We start from the raw sequence: 16,334 nt of genomic DNA on the forward strand, positions 1-16,334 counted from the left end.
ATTATTGAGGTCCTCATGTGGGCTTCGGGTGACTACTTCAGACACATTGGGTGACTCTTTCTTCAATTCTATTCTCTGTTAACTCTGCAAGATCACTTTTCAGTTCTCTGTCTCGGTTCTGAGATCTTTTCCTGTGAATTCTTAGGTAATAATATGAGCCATGTATGAAAAACTGCTTTTAACTGTCCTATGATTATAAGTGATGATGATGCTGGTGTGAGGAAGGTGGAACACTCCATCCAGATCCTGGTTCAACACAGAAATCAACGCTGAAGGCGACAACTTAGAGCTACAGAAAGAGTCTGGCAGAACAGCCCTTCCAAAATCCTTCACGATCAACTCAAATCAGTTTGTGCGAATTACAAAAACCACATAAAGAACGAAATATCAGCATTTTTCTGCAGTGCTTTAAACAATATAAAAAACAGGCCTAAAGAACTCTTCAACCTTATTAGGCAACAATCTTCCAAGCCCCCTACAACCTCAGGTCAGACCTCCAAAGAGCGAAGTGACAACTTCGCAAACTTCTTCAACGACAAAATCACCAAGATCGTGCTTTCACTGGACAACTTCAACAACCTCAGTCCCCCTCTCATGATCCCCCTACTAGGAACAGAAGACCCCACATCCAAACATCCCACTAAAACCTGCAAATCCTTCATCCCCCATCTCGGAAAAGGAGATCAATCAATCAATCAATCAATCAATCAAATCATTTGTATAGCGCACTACTCACCGGGAGGGTCTCAAGGTGCTGGGGGGGGGGGGGGGGGGTCCGCTACTGCTCGAACAGCCAGGTCTTGAGCTGCTTCCTGAAGGCCAGGTGGTCTTGGGTCAGGCGGAGGTGGGTCGGGAGGGAGTTCCAAGTCTTGGCGGCCAGGTAGGAGAAGGACCTTCCTCCCGTGGTGGCTCTTCGGATGCGGGGGACGGCGGCGAGGGCGTGGCTGGTCGATCGAAGCTGGCGTTTGGGAGCGTAGAAGTTGAGGCGGCTGTTGAGGTATCCTGGGCCTTGGTTGTGTAGGGCTTTGTGTGCGTGGGTGAGGAGCCAGAAGGTGATTCTCTTGTTGACCGGGAGCCAGTGCAGGTCTCTCAGGTGTCCGAAGATGTGGCTGCGGCGGGGGATGTCCAGGATGAGTCGTGATGAGGTGTTCTGGATCCGCTGGAGTCTCTTCTGGAGTTTGGCGGTGGTTCCGGTGTAGAGGGAGTTGCCGTAGTCCAGACGGCTGGTGATGAGGGCTTGGGTGACCGTCTTCCTGGTCTCGGTGGGGATCCATCGGAAGATCTTACGTAGCATGTGTAGGATGTTGAAGCACGACGAGGAGACGGCGTTGACTTGTCTGGTCATGGAGAGGGAGGAGTCCAGGATGAAGCCCAGGTTGCGTGCGTGGTCTGTGGGTTTGGGTGCGCTGCCCAGGGCGGGGGGCCACCAGGAGTCGTCCCAGGCGGAGGGTGATGATCCCAGGATGAGGACTTCCGTCTTGTCCGAGTTCAGTTTCAGGCGGCTGCTCGACATCCATTTGGCTACTTCTGTCATCCCTTCGTGCAGGTTGGCTCTGGCGGTGGCGGGGTCGTTGGTGAGGGAGAGGATCAGCTGGGTGTCGTCGGCGTAGGAGATGATGTTGAGATTGTGCTGGCGTGCGATGGCTGCGAGGGGGCTCATGTAGACGTTGAAGAGTGTTGGGCTGAGCGAGGAGCCTTGAGGGACGCCGCAGATGACTTCGGTGGCCTCCGATCTGAACGGGGGAGGCGGACTCTCTGTGTCCTTCCGGCGAAAAAGGAGATGATCCACTCCAGAGCCTTCTCCTGGATTCCGACGTTGCTGAGGCGCTGTACTAGGGTACGGTGGCAGACAGTGTCGAAGGCCGCGGAGAGGTCCAGGAGGATGAGGGCCGCTGTTTCTCCGTTGTCGAGCAGGGCTCGGATGTCATCGGTAGCTGAGATCAGGGCGGTCTCGATGCTGTGGTTGGCCCGAAAGCCAGACTGCGAGAGGCCAAGGGAGCCGTTCGTCTCGAGGAAGGTGGCCAGTTGCTTGTTGACGGTCTTCTCGATGACTTTTGCCGGAAACGGGAGCAGCGAGATGGGGCGGTAGTTCTTGAGGTCGGTGGGGTCGGCTGATGGTTTCTTAAGTAGAGCGCTGAGTTCGGCGTGCTTCCAGCTCTCCAGGAAGGTGGCGGTGTCGAAGGAGGTGTTGATGATGTCCCGCAGGTGGGGTGCTATGACAGCGTCGGCCTTGTTGAAGACGTGGTGAGGGCAGGGGTCGGTCGGAGATCCGGAGTGGATGGAGTTCATCGTGCGGATGGTGTCTTCGGTGCTGATCTGGGTCCAGGCGCGGAGGGTGGTGGTGGGGGGCGCTGGTTCGGTCGTGGCGTGCGTCGGTTGGGTGCTGAAGCTGTTGTGTATGTCCGCGATCTTGTTGTGGAAATAGGAGGCGAGGGAGTTGCAGAGGTCTTGCGAAGGGGTGATGTCGTTGTTTCCGGCGTTGGGGTTGGAGAGCTCTTTCACGATGTTGAAGAGTTCCTTGCTGTTGTGTGCGTTGATGTCCAGTCGTTCCTTGAATGCAGTTTTCTTGGTGGCGTGGATCAGTTGGTGGTGTTTTCGGGTGGCGAGCTTGAGGGCAGTCATGTTGTCCGATGTTGGGTCTCTGCGCCAGGTTTTCTCGAGTGCTCTGCAGTTCTTCTTGGAGCTCTTGAGTTCGTCGTTAAACCATGGGGCTCTCTTGCTGCCGGGTCTGCTCGGCGGGGTCTTCAGAGGGGCGAGGTCGTCTGCGCAGACGGTGATCCATTTCGTGAGGTTGGTGGCCGCTTGGCTCGGGTTCGTTGTGCTGGTGGGAGGGTTCTTGCTCAGGGAAGCGGCGAGCTGGTCTGCAGTGATCTTGTTCCAACTTCTGCGGGGAACCTGTTGCTGGTGATGGTGGACTGTGGTCCTTCTGAAGCTGAAGTGGACGCAGCTGTGGTCCGTCCAGTGGAGTCCCGTGGCGTGGCTGAAGGCGATGTCCTTGCTGGAAGAGAAGACCGGGTCGAGTGTGTGTCCGGCGTAGTGGGTGGGGGTGGTCACCAGTTGCTTGAGTCCGAGGTTGGAGAGGTTGTCCAGCAGGGTGGTGGTGTTGCGGTCGTTGTTGTTCTCCAGGTGGAAGTTGAGGTCCCCGAGGAGGATGTAGTCGGCGGAGGGGAGGGCGTGTGGGCTGATGAAGTCGGCGATGTCTTCGCTGAATTGTGTGCGTGGTCCCGGGGGTCTGTAGATGAGGGTGCCTCTGAGGGTGGTCTTGGGGTTGACGTGGATCTGGAAGTGCAGGTGTTCGGCGGGTGCGAGGGTATCGTCGGTGTCGGTCATGATGCGGATGGTGTTCCTGTGGATGATGGCGATGCCTCCTCCTGTCTGGTTGACGCGGTCCCTCCGGATGATCTTGTAGCCGTCCGGGATGGCGATGGCGATGTCGGACGCTGAGGAAGCGTTCATCCAGGTTTCCGTGAGGAAGGCGACGTCTGGGGCTGTGGTGTTGAGCAGGTTCCAGAGCTCGACGGCGTGTCTGTGAACGGAGCGGGTGTTGAGCAGGATGCACTTCAGGTGGGTGCTGCTGGAGTTCGGCTTGGTGGGTGCTGGTGTGGCGTGGGTCCGGTTGCAGGTGAACTTGCAGGAGTGGCAGCTGAAGGGTCCGTGGGTGCGTCTCGGTGTGGCTCGGTAGCAGCCCGGGGTTCGGCCGGCGTTGAGTGCGTTGAGTTCGGTGGCGTCGTAGGTCCGTCGGGTCGGCTTCCGACGGTGGGGGCCAGGGGTCCTGGCGCTGGGCGTGGGCCAGGCGCAGACGGGCGCAGACGGGCTTACCTTTGGCGCACCATCGGCGCTCAATCGGTGCTCCCGCTGCGCGCGTCCGCTGCGCGGTCGCTCTGGGGGCGTCATAAGTAAGGAGCCGGGTGGGCGGGTCAGCTGGGTGGCGGGAGCGGGGCGGCCAATGGGCTGGTGGTGGGCGGGGCCGCAGGGGGGCAGGGGCGGGAACCTCTGGCCGGCAGGCGTTGTCCCTGGGTCAAGCGTGGGAGGCGGGGGAGATCCGGGCGGCCCAGCGGCGGCTGGGTCGCTCTGCAGCAATCAGGAGTCCGGCAGGAGGCAGGTAGCAGCAGCGGCAGGCGTGGGAGGCAGGGGGGTGACCCGGCCTCGTGAGAGGTGCAGTGGTCACTCCCTGGCCGACCCCGCAGACCCCTTAAGTAAGGAGCCGGGTGGGCGGGTCAGCTGGGTGGCGGGAGCGGGGAGGCCAATGGGCTGGTGGTGGGCGGGGCCGCAGGGGGGCAGCGGCGGGAACCTCTGGCCGGCAGGCGGTGTCCCTGGGTCAAGCGTGGGAGGCGGGGGAGATCCGGGCGGCCCAGCGGCGGCTGGGTCGCTCTGCAGCAATCAGGAGTCCGGCAGGAGGCAGGTAGCAGCAGCGGCAGGCGTGGGAGGCAGGGGGGTGACCCGGCCTCGTGAGAGGCGCAGTGGTCACTCCCTGGCTGACCCCGCGGACCCCTTAAGTAAGGAGCCGGGTGGGCGGGTCAGCTGGGTGGCGGGAGCGGGGCGGCCAATGGGCTGGTGGTGGGCGGGGCCGCAGGGGGGCAGCGGCGGGAACCTCTGTCCGGCAGGCGGTGTCCCTGGGTCAAGCGTGGTAGGCGGGGGAGATCCGGGCGGCCCAGCGGCGGCTGGGTCGCTCTGCAGCAATCAGGAGTCCGGCAGGAGGCAGGTAGCAGCAGCGGCAGGCGTGGGAGGCAGGGGGGTGACCCGGCCTCGTGAGAGATAGTCGATCTAATCTCCTCTTCCAAACCTTTTTCATATACCTTGGTCCTATTACCGCCCAAATGGCCAAAAAACATAAACTCTCCCATGCCCCACTCTCGAGTAAAATCATAAATAGCTCTCTAAGAACTGGAGACATTCCAGAATGCCTGAAAGCAGGCCAAGTCACTCCACTACTGAAAAAGCCAGGCTTGGACAGCAATGAACTGAGCAACTTCAGACCCGTCTCCAATCTCCCTCTCCTAGCCAAAATCCTAGAAAGGTGCGTCCTCCTACAACTGACTCAATATATGGACATCATCAACCTTCTAGACCCCCACCAATCGGGCTTCAGAAAAGGCTGTAGCACTAAGACCACGATCCTCAATGTCAGGGACAACATCCACAAGTCACTCAATACAGACCAATGCTTCTTACTCATTCTCCTGGACTTATCGGCAGCCTTCGACACGGTTGACCATAATCAACTCACCAAGGTCCTCAAAGAAAGGGTAGGTGTGGATGAGATGGTTTTACACTGGACACTGGTTCTCCTCCTTCTTCCACAACTGCAACCAAACAATAAAAATCAAAAGCTTCACGTCTGACCTACACCCCGTCAGCAGGGGTGTTCCCCAAGGATCAGTACTTTCCCCACAACTCTTCAACATATTCATGGAACCCCTCACAAACATACTCACAAAAAAGATCCCCTTCCACCTCTATGCAGACGATACCCAGATCTACTTCGAAACCTCATCCATCGATGACATTCAAAGACTCAACAACACTCTAAGAGAAGTTCAACACTGGCTGACAATAAATCATCTAAAACTCAACAAAGACAAACAAAAAAAAGAGGAGAACCCCCAATTCCTAGACTGGCTAAAAGCTATTCATGCTGGTTGACTCTGTTAAATCTCTAGTAATCACCCTAGACCCAAACCTTGACATGACAAAGCACATTAAGAACTCAGCAATAAGCGCCTTCCTCAACATGAAGCTACTCAACAAAATAAATGCCTTAATCCCGCCCAAGGACCTCAAACAAGCAACTCAATCGCTGGTGCTGTCCAGACTTGATTACGGGAATGCAATCCTCAAAGGTACAGCTGAATCACACCTATCTCCCCTCAGAACAACTCTCAACATAGCAGATAAAATGGTCACCGGAGTTACGAAATACTATCATATTTCTCCCGCACTCAAAGAACTAAAATGGCTCCCAGTCGAAATGCGAGCCAGCTTCAAAACTGCCTGCCTAACACAAAAAGCCCTGCACACTGGGAAGCCAGAATACCTGGTCTCTAAACTCAAGAAAGTCGGCCAGGCAAGGAACCTCAGGAGCACCAACATGCTACTCCTCATCCCTATAAAAACACACAAACAAAAAAACGCAGCCCGGACCTTCGCTGGATTCCATACCAGGACTACCACCTCCTTTGTAAAATTCAAGAGACATCTCAAAGACCTCTTCCTCAATCGTTTCCTCCCGAACTGATAGCTGTCGTCGAAACTCACAAACCAGCACACTGCCGCTCCCTGCTGTCGGGACATTAACTCTTTTTCCTCCTCCCCTCCACGAGTTGAAGTGCCCTTGTCACCCCTCCCCAAAGGAGACGCGGTGCAAGTCAACAGACACACAACTTGAATACTACCTGACCCCCTTGCATCACTGGGTACATTGCACTGAGACTTGAAATGCACCTTGAGCTAACATGTTTACTTTGGTCTAGATTTTATGTCTCTCAAAGGCCGACTGTTGTGAAGCGCTCCGATACCTTCGGGTCTGGCTAGCACCATAGCAAACTCCTAAAATAGCCTGTTCAGAGTGAAGACCCTTTCAAGGGGAGGCGTAGACTGCCAGGATGAGTGGGAGACAGCAGAAGAAAGATGACCGCAGGATATGAGTCTGTTCAGAGTGAAGACCCCTTCAAGGGGAGGCGTAGACTGCCAAGATGAGAGGGAGACAGCAGAAGAAAGATGACTCCAGGATATCTAGAAAGCCTGGGAACTAAAGAGGTCACTGTAGATATAGAAGGGAGAGAGTTCACAGGAGAGAAGGGATGTCAGGAAGAGAGACAAATGTAGGAGACAGAGTGATGGGATTATAAAGAAGTTTTTGTGTTTTTTTAAATTAAATTAAGGAGTGTAAACTGATCAGAAGGTTAAGAGTGGATAATCACTGAATGAAAAGCATACAAAATGATAGGAACAGACATTTACTTTTTGGGGAGTTTATCAGACATGCCTTGTGCAACACCAGTTGCAAGCAGGGTTCATAGGCTCACATAGGAACAGAAAATCAGGGGGCTTTGCTTGAACAACATGTTTGGTGTTACATAGAAGTGCAGTCATATTTATTTTGTGTCATATTAGCACACTATTGGAAAGCCTGAGGATAAGGCTGGTGTCAAAATAGTTTTTTCATTAAATGTAAACGTTGTCACACATGGCCAACAATTTCATTGAAAACAGCTCGCCTTAACAACGAAATTAGAGACAACAAAGAGCTAAGGGCCAGATGTAGGTAACTTCATTTTACCGACTCATAAATACCGAATTGTACCGATTCGGTATTTATGAATCGGTAAATTTGAAGGAGGGTGATGTAGGATTTTTTTTATTTTGAATTACCGAATCGGTAACATTTGGTATTTACCGATTCGGTAAATACCGATTTGGTATTGCCCATTGATTCCTATGGGCCTTGAAGCCCATAGGAATCAATGGGAAATACCGATTCGGTATTTACCGAATCGGTAAATACCGAATCCTGCAAGGGTGCAGGGGGTGTCACTTTGACACCCTGTAGCACCCCAAGTACAGGCTTGTGTGACATGTGGCACACATACATGCCCTAAGGGCATGTCTGTGTGTCACATGGCACAGGTGTGCATGGACAGATGTGCATGCACACCTGAATTTGGTATTTTACCACCCAATAGGATTGGGTGGTAAAATACCGACTCTTAAGGGCCTGTGGCACTCTTAGGAGTGTCACCTACATATGGATTTACCAAATCGGTAAAATGATCGATTCGGTATTTTACAGAATCGGTAAATATAGCGATTCTGTAAATTTACAGATTCTGTAAAATAATGGCCCCTACATCTCAATCACCAAATACCGGTCGGTAACGGCCGAATTCGGCCGTTACCGACCGGTATTTAGGCTCCTACATGTGGCCCTAAGTGAATAAAATGAAATTAAGCAAAATGACATTTATTTATCATGGTCGCTGCTAATAAAAATATAGAAAAATACATATGCAGTCTTAAGAGTGATAAACTGAGAAGTTTTATGAAAATACACTAGAGCTCAAAGCATACATAGTTTTATCATATAAAAACAAAGGGGCATATTACCAACAAATAGCGATAATTATCGCTGGATGTGCTTAGTGCATTTTTTTTATCGCTGGCTATTGCCGGATATTACCGCAGAGATAACGTGCCATTAGCAACGTTTATCTTCAAAGCGATAACATATCCGGCGATAGCGGCTCAATGCGTGAATATCGCTGGAAATCCAGCAATATTCAGGCATCATCGCCAATGGGGTCTCACCTCCCATTGAATTTACAGGTTAAGAAGTGGTCTGAGCAGGCGTTAGGTTTTGACAATATTTGCGCTTAGCGGAAGTTTTTTCATCGCTTCGCCTGCCTTGCTAATAGGCGATAGCAGTGTTAGCGACTGCTTTCGGTCGCTAACAGGTTGGGTACGCCCACTTTGCATGTCATTAGCGATAAATATCGCTGACATGCAAAGCGGGCCCCAAATCTGTAGCTATCGCCTACAAGCTGTCGCTAACTGCTGTTAGCTACAGCTTGCTAATAAAGCGATAAAAATATCGCCGCTTTTGCTAAAGCGGCGATATCGCCCTTGCTAATATACCCCAGAATAACACCCGTTCAGTCTTAAACTAGAACACAACAAGGGAGTTTCTAATAAATAGTGGTTGTAGCGATGTTCACATTGGGCGTATTATAGAGTTGCCATAGGGCATAATATTACACAAAAGATACATGGCATTTTTAGCGAGAGATAAAAAAGAGGTAGTTAGATTTTTTTTTTTTTAAAAGTGTCATAGCATAATTTGTTTTTAAGGCTCATCATTAATAAACACAGATCACAGTGAGACATTTGTGTACAGAGAAGAAGCTATACTCATATCGGAGCAGCTTGACAAGAGAGCAAATGTACACCTCTCATCAGACAACCAAGGCAATCTCTTAAAAGGCTTTCTTCTCTTTAGCAGGAGTGCTCTGTGGGAGGGTTGGTTATGGGTTTGTGAGCCTTGTTAGGGGTCTGTAGCAAAAAGAATTTGGAACTGGAAAAATGATGATGCAGAAGGAGAAGGACCAACAAAGAAGTTGGAAACACTAATTCCTAACAGGCACATGCATCAAACCAAATACCGGTCGCAAACGGGCAGATTCTCAGAATCCGCCCCTTTGCCACCGGAATTTTTGCATTTGGGATTACGATTCCTTAAATTGCGATTGCATTTAAGGAATCCCAAATTGAGATTCCTTAAATGCAATGCATGAAAGTTAAAAAATTTGCGATTTCGCTAATGGGAGTAGCAAATTACCATGAAGTTGAACTTCATGGTAATTTGCTAAAACCTTGAAAAAATTCACTTTTGTGCATCTTTCAAAGTTTCATGTTGCGCACACACATGCCCTTAGGGCATGTGTGTGTGCAACATATGTGCACAGATCAATTTCAGGGGGGCAACAGGGTGTCATGTTGACACCTTGCACCCTTGAAATTGCATGAGCAATTTGCGAGTACCTACTGGTACTCGCAAATTGCTCATGCAATCCCTAATTCATTCCTATGGGCCTGGAGGCCCTTAGGAATGAATGGGACAGCATCCCTTAATCGCGACTAGCAATTTGCTAATAGCAATTAAGGAATGTTTAGGAATCGCTATTTTTATAGCCATTCCTACATGCATAGGATTTTGCGATTCCTAAATAACGATTCCTTAAAAATCGCTATTTAGGAATCGTAAAAAAGCCTACGTTGATGCATGTGCCCGTAAATTGCCTAAATAGAGTCGGTGCCCACAATGCTTCAGCATGAAGGCAGTAGAAAACAATGGGGTAGACCCAATAAGTCAAAGGACCTGGGTACAGTGTATATAAATGTAATGGTCCTAGACAAACACTCCAAACATCAATTAATGTAAATCTTGGTTACTCACAGAACAGATAATCAAATTAAATCTGTAACCAAAAGGGGGAGATGTAGTACTTGCATTATAAATGTAGTAAGCCCAACAAAATTATTTCAATGAAAAACATATGTCTCATAATCACATTTGTATCACAGTTTATTTACACATTCATAAAATTGATTACTAGAAGAAGGAAGAGAAGGGGGTGCTCAAGTGAAGGAAGGAAGGCTCAAGGCACAGATATGAGATAATTATGTACAACAAGGGAACATTTACGGTTGCACAATACACAAGGCCTAACCATACAATTCTATATACATTATTACAAAAGGGACAAGGGGATAAATGGTATAGGCCACAAATGAAGGGGGCGTAATGGCATGAAGGCCAGCACATTCCGTTCTGCTCTGTGACCCATGAAGGCACCCCAAACAACAGCCTTTAGGTTAGCAAAATCATGTGTTTTTGTCGGTCATCTGGCCGAGCAGGCCCTGTAGATATGACTCTTGTATTGCAGTTAACACGTTATAAACAAGCCCTCCTTCTCCTTCCAAGAAGCTTTTGGGCATATTAGCAAGAACCTTGTTAAAATTATCGAAGTTTTAGCGGCTGGAAATTGCAGCTAAAACGGCAATAATGGGCTTGCTAATATGCGTTGTAGAATTTTAATAGAAGCCCAGGTTAGATGTCCTGTACATCTGTTTCCTGCCGCTAAAACTGCAATAATTTTAACGAGGTTCTTGCTAATATGCCCCTGTGTTTTTAATCAGGAGGAATTAAGAATTATTTTTGTAATGGGATTTAATATTGGCAATGATTTTATGAGCTAAATTAATAGCTAAATTAATGGATGATGACTCTGGGGCTCTTGACTTTAGGGTATGAAGAATGTATGTCCCTCTTCCATGTTACCATGATGGGTAAAAGTTGGATACCTTTGAAAAATAGAGTAGTAAAGCTTTGCCTTTTCATGAACAGACACGTGGCTTTGCATAGGATCAGAAGCAGTTTTTCTAATATCTGAGTTAAATTCCTAAACTTACTACTATTGATATACCAAGAAGGCATTTAGTAGTAGAAAAGTTAGGACTCCTAACTTTACTACTACTAAACTGATACAAAATCCTCACTTTACGACTTTCGGTAGTCACAAAAGACATTTAGTGGTAGTAAAGTTAGGAGTCCTAACTTAACTACTACTAAATTGATACAAAATCCTCACTTTACGACTTTCGGTAGCCACAAAAGACATTCAGTGGTAGTAAAGTTAGGAGTCCTAACTTAACTACTACTAATTTGATACAAAATCCTCACTTTACGACTTTCGGTAGTCACAAAAGGCATTTAGCAGTAGTAAAGTTAGGAGTCCTAACTTTACTACTACTAAACTGATACAAAATCCTCACTTTACGACTTTTGGTAGTCACAAAATGCATTTATTGGTAGTAAAGTTAGGAGTCCTAACTTAACTACTACTAAACTGATAGAAAATCCTCACTTTACGACTTTCGGTAGTCACAAAAGACATTTAGTGGTAGTAAAGTTAGGAGTTCTAACTTAACTACTACTAAATTGATACAAAATCCTCACTTTACGACTTTCGGTAGTCACAAAAGACATTTAGTGGTAGTAAAGTTAGGAGTCCTAACTTTACTACTAAATTGATACAAAATCCTCACTTTACGACTTTCGGTAGTCACAAAAGGCATTTAGTAGCAGTAAAGTTAGGAGTCCTAACTTTACTGCTACTAAATGCCTTCTGTGAATACCAACAATCGTAAGTTTAGGATTTTATCGCAGATTAGTTCATTGAATGTGTTTAGTTGATGTTTAAGAATGAGATACATGTTTTTAATGTATGACATCAAGTAGCCAGCAGACCTATGAGCAAAGGAGTGACAAAGGTCAGCAGCGATCCAACATAAACCCCTCAGTACTTTTCGCAATTTTAATGGATCTTTGCGATGCACAATTTCTATCACGTTTTCTTTTGTTTTTAAGCTCTCAGATGTGCTGAGGACTCAAATGAGCAATGCTGTTAAAAATTCTTAGAGCCAGTGCACTGCCCCCCATTAGGGCAGAGGAGTGTTGCCGCCCCCTGCTGCCAGTGCAGCAAAAGTGAAATTAAATTAATTACCATTTTATTTTTGACTGCTCCAAGCCCTGGCTGTTTTTGGGGTGTGGAACACTGCTGCTGGCAGCAGGGAAGTGGTGGTCATTCCAGTTTAAATTGCGCATGTCACTTTGGCTGGCTGTCTTGCAACGATCAGCCTCACATGCGCAATTTAAACCTGCTAGAGCATCTAGGCAGCCCGCTCCAGCCAATCCGGGCGCTGCTCTCATGCTGTTGAACATTATCAGCAGCCTAAGAGCAGTGTCCGGATTTGTAGAGCGGAGTTGGCCGAGGCTCCAGGAAGATTCGTGCTGACTGCAACCAAGACAAGGAAGCGTGGGTAAGTACATTTATTATTTAATTTTTGATTTTTTGGCTCACTGACAGGCATTGTGAGAAACTTGCATTGCCTCCAGCCTTAATGCTACGGCTCTCAGTCACAGCCCATTCTAAAATCTGTTAACGAGCCATGTTTGAGAGCTTTGGAATTTGAGCCTAAAGGCGTTGTGATTTATTACAGTGCCTGCCAGTTGGTTTGGCACTCGCCTCAGCGCCCCTCCACTGTCTTGACTACGTAATCATGCTGTACCTAATGTGAAAGATTTGTAACTTGTAACATGCTGTTTCCTTATGTAAAGCACTCTGATACCTCCGGGTCTAGCCAGCGCTATATAAAACTCAAGTAAATAACAAATAAAAAACAAAAACAAAAAAAAATAATAAATACATAAATAAATAAATAAATAGATACCCAAATACATAAATAAATAAATAAATAAATAAATAAATAAATAAATAAATAAATAGATACCTAAATACATAAATAAATAAATAAATAAATAAATAAATAAATAAATAATTGTTGAGGGCTATCACCCACCCAAAGGGCTTTCTCAAAGATTGCAGCACACAGCATTAGGAGCGCAGACAGAAGAGCTGTTCTTTGCAGGAGAATGATGAGAGCAACAATGTTATCAAGAGTCAGATTTTGAGGCACCCCGCTTGACTTTGTCATATGACGAGGCATCTTTAAAGTGGTGCGAACCTTTCATTATGCGTTCTTTTTATACCATGGGAGGTTCTTTTTGAGCCCATAAGTTATCAGTAGATCAGATGGGAGAAAGCATCTGCTTAATCTATAATCTTTGAGAATTTAAGCATTTAACCGCATGCGCGCTAGCGGTTTTCCCACTGTGCGCGGCGGTTTTTAAAAAGCCGCGTTACATGACGAGCTCAGCTCGTCATGAGCGTACGAGCGTCGTAACTCATGACGAGCTGAGCTCGTCATGAGCGCGGAAGGGGTTACATTTTGAAAAAGTTGCCCATGGGGTCTTTGGATGGCATCCTTATTGGGTTCTAAAAATAAAACTTGCTCTTTTTGGGTCTATTGGTCTGGCTAGAGTAGTCATTTGAAGTTTGTCAATGCTAGTTTTGAACAGCACCACACATTTGGTGTTCAGAACATAGGTTTGAAAGCTCTTTCCTTGGAAGAACACACTGGGCAATATACAAAATGCTGAGATGCCAATGGTGTACATAATGACTGAAAGTGTTTTAATTAAAACCTGCACAAGCTTATTATCTACAATTAACATATTTATACTAGAGGGCAGAAATAAATTCTCATTATTTAAGAAAGCAAAGAGTCTCTCTAAGATTTTAAGTTTCTGCCTATACGAATTGTCCCACACTGTGTTGGTTGTAGGTTGGGACAGCATTTGATTCCCATTTTCCAAAATTGATATTTACAAAGAAACTTTTACCAGAATTGGAAAGTGGAGAAAACAGGGAAATGGATGCTTAAATCAAACAACCTTATTTATTGATTCTGTTAATAAATTTACAAATGCAGTGTAAAAGGCTTTATGCTAGCACTGTGCTCATCCACAGGCAGTATGACTCTTAAAAACCATTGGGCAGAATGTTATAGGCAGTTTCTAGAATGCACTTGTCATGAACAACCCGTAGCATTTTGCCAAGAGCCCACCGCCCAATACACCAACTTTTTTTTTAATTCTCACAGTTCTGGAGTGTTGCTTTACTACTCCTGCCTCCGTGTACTTAACTTACCTGTGACCAGCTTTTTCACTGTTATGAACTGAACATGAAGGGTGATTCCTTTCACTTTCAAGAAGATTTTCCTACCTCATAACTAGTAGGAATCAGTTTTGCCTGCAGAGACAAACTCTATTATGGGCCCCATTACGATGTTCTGCTTCCCAAATTAGGATGAGACCGCCTTCACGGCGGTCAGAAAGTGAATCTTTCCTGTTGCAGCTTGTGCTGCGGATTCAGGAAATATACACTTTTTAAACATCCATACACCGTGTGGCAGGCCTCATGGCAGTGGCTGCAGGGGACAAGATGTTGGATGGCTTTCCACCCAACATCACAATCAGACCCTAAGTTTTTATTGTCAAGGGTTTCACTAGTGAGCTCCCCAGATAATCTACTAAAGGTGGGCCTTTAAACAGTTCAGCCGAAACTGCCAGGCCAGGTCCTCCCTGGACCGGAAAACAAGCATCCTAGGAATGGTTTCGGGCTTTTAGCCCTCATCAGACAGGATAGCTTGACTCCAGTGGCATGGAGAGCACGGTACCCATGTCTGGGCATACCCGTCTCACTCAGAGTGACAAAAGCAAAAAGAACAATTGATGGACAGAATGCAGAACAATGTCATACATTCACCCCAGTACAGAGATCTGGGCCTAAATCCATTGTTTCTTAACTTTCTTTGCTCGCCATTCCAGTTTGGACCCAGTCATATGCAAATCAGTCTTGACCCTGCGCCCAATGAGAACAGTCCAGCCCGAACTGCCAGGACAGGTCCTCCCTGGACTGGAAAGAAGCATCCTGCGATTGGTTTCGGCTGGCTGATGAAGAGTAATACACAGAACCCAATCCCAGGATGCTTGTTCCCGGTCCAGGGAGGACCTTTCATGGCCACTGGATTCAAGCTAGCCTGTCTGATGAGGGGTAATACCCAGAAACCGGGCCCAGGATGTTTGTTTCTGGTCTAGGGAGGACCTGGCTTGGCAGTTCTTTCTGGACTGTTAAGCAGAAAAACATTAGTAGAGAATGCACTCCTTCCTCTATGTGAATGCTTTATTTTTAAATTTTAAATTGTGTCATTGTTGGTGTGTGCGAACAAATGCTGTGCATCACCCCAGCACCCAGCTCATTCAGTAAGTATACCTTAGGACACATTGGCGCGCCACATCTGTCGCACTGCGACGGGTGGGGCGCGTCAATGTGCCCTAAGGTATACTTTCTGGACTGTTCCCATGAGGCACAGGGTCAAGACTGATTTGCATATGGCTGGGTCTAAACTGGGGTGGCATGGTGAGCAAAACAACGATGGATTTAACCCAGATCTCTTTATTGGGGGTAAAAGTATTCCTCTACTGCTGCTTGTTCTACGTGTTATTAGGGTAGTAAATATCATCATTTAGGAACAGATAACTTGACAGTGGACCTAGGCATAAATGCTATACATTGGATACATGTCATAAAATGTGTCTGTATCAACCATATATTTTTTGATAACTTTTTATTAGTTCTTTTATAAATATATGTGTGCAATAAATACAAAAATGATCACAAAATAATTGACAATTTCAATAAATTCATCCATAGGTGTCACGCAGTAGAGTTGACAATCGCAATTCAGTTTCTTTGCATCAAGATATTCAAAAAACAAAAAATCATTTGATTGTTCAGATCCTTAATACACATAAATATGATATCTTAAGGTACAGTTGTTTGCATGGCTCAGAAATTCGTTCCTATGCGTGTTTCGGCTGGGTACCTTCATCAGGAAGCCATATTTATGCGAAAAAATTAGACCTTATTTATAATCCTATCAAGTCTGCAAGGAATCATCAAAAAGAGCCCTTTTTGATGTCTGTTAGAATCTGTGTATGCGCAAAGAAACTGAATTGCGATTGTCAACTCTACTGCGTGACACCTATGGATGAATTTATTGAAATTGCCAATTATTTTGTGATCATTTTTGTATTTATTGCACAAATATATTTATAAAAGCATTTATGCCTAGGTCCACCGTCAAGTTAACTGTTCCTAAATGATGATATTTACTACCCAGATAATATCCCTGATTTAGGAACCTGCTTCATGGGTACCCCTATCTTTTCTACGTGTTATTAGTACACCACCAGAGAAAACCTGTTTTTTGCTTGCCTCTTAGATGCAAATTGACTTATAGTGTAAACAAATCATGATAAATTATTTCAAAGTGCCATGCCTCAAAAATGTACTCTATCACATAGCCTTTTTGCA

General features: G+C 46.8%; 1 protein-coding gene across 2 annotated transcripts in view; it reads left to right on the forward strand.

Annotated features, from left to right (window-relative positions):
- Nucleotides 1-16,334, forward strand: part of LOC144755679 (uncharacterized) — a 274,169-nt gene that overhangs the window by 186,933 nt on the left and 70,902 nt on the right. The window lies entirely within an intron of this gene.

The sequence above is a fragment of the Lissotriton helveticus genome, chromosome 5_1, assembly GCF_964261635.1.
Source record: "Lissotriton helveticus chromosome 5_1, aLisHel1.1, whole genome shotgun sequence".
NCBI lineage: Eukaryota > Metazoa > Chordata > Amphibia > Caudata > Salamandridae > Lissotriton > Lissotriton helveticus.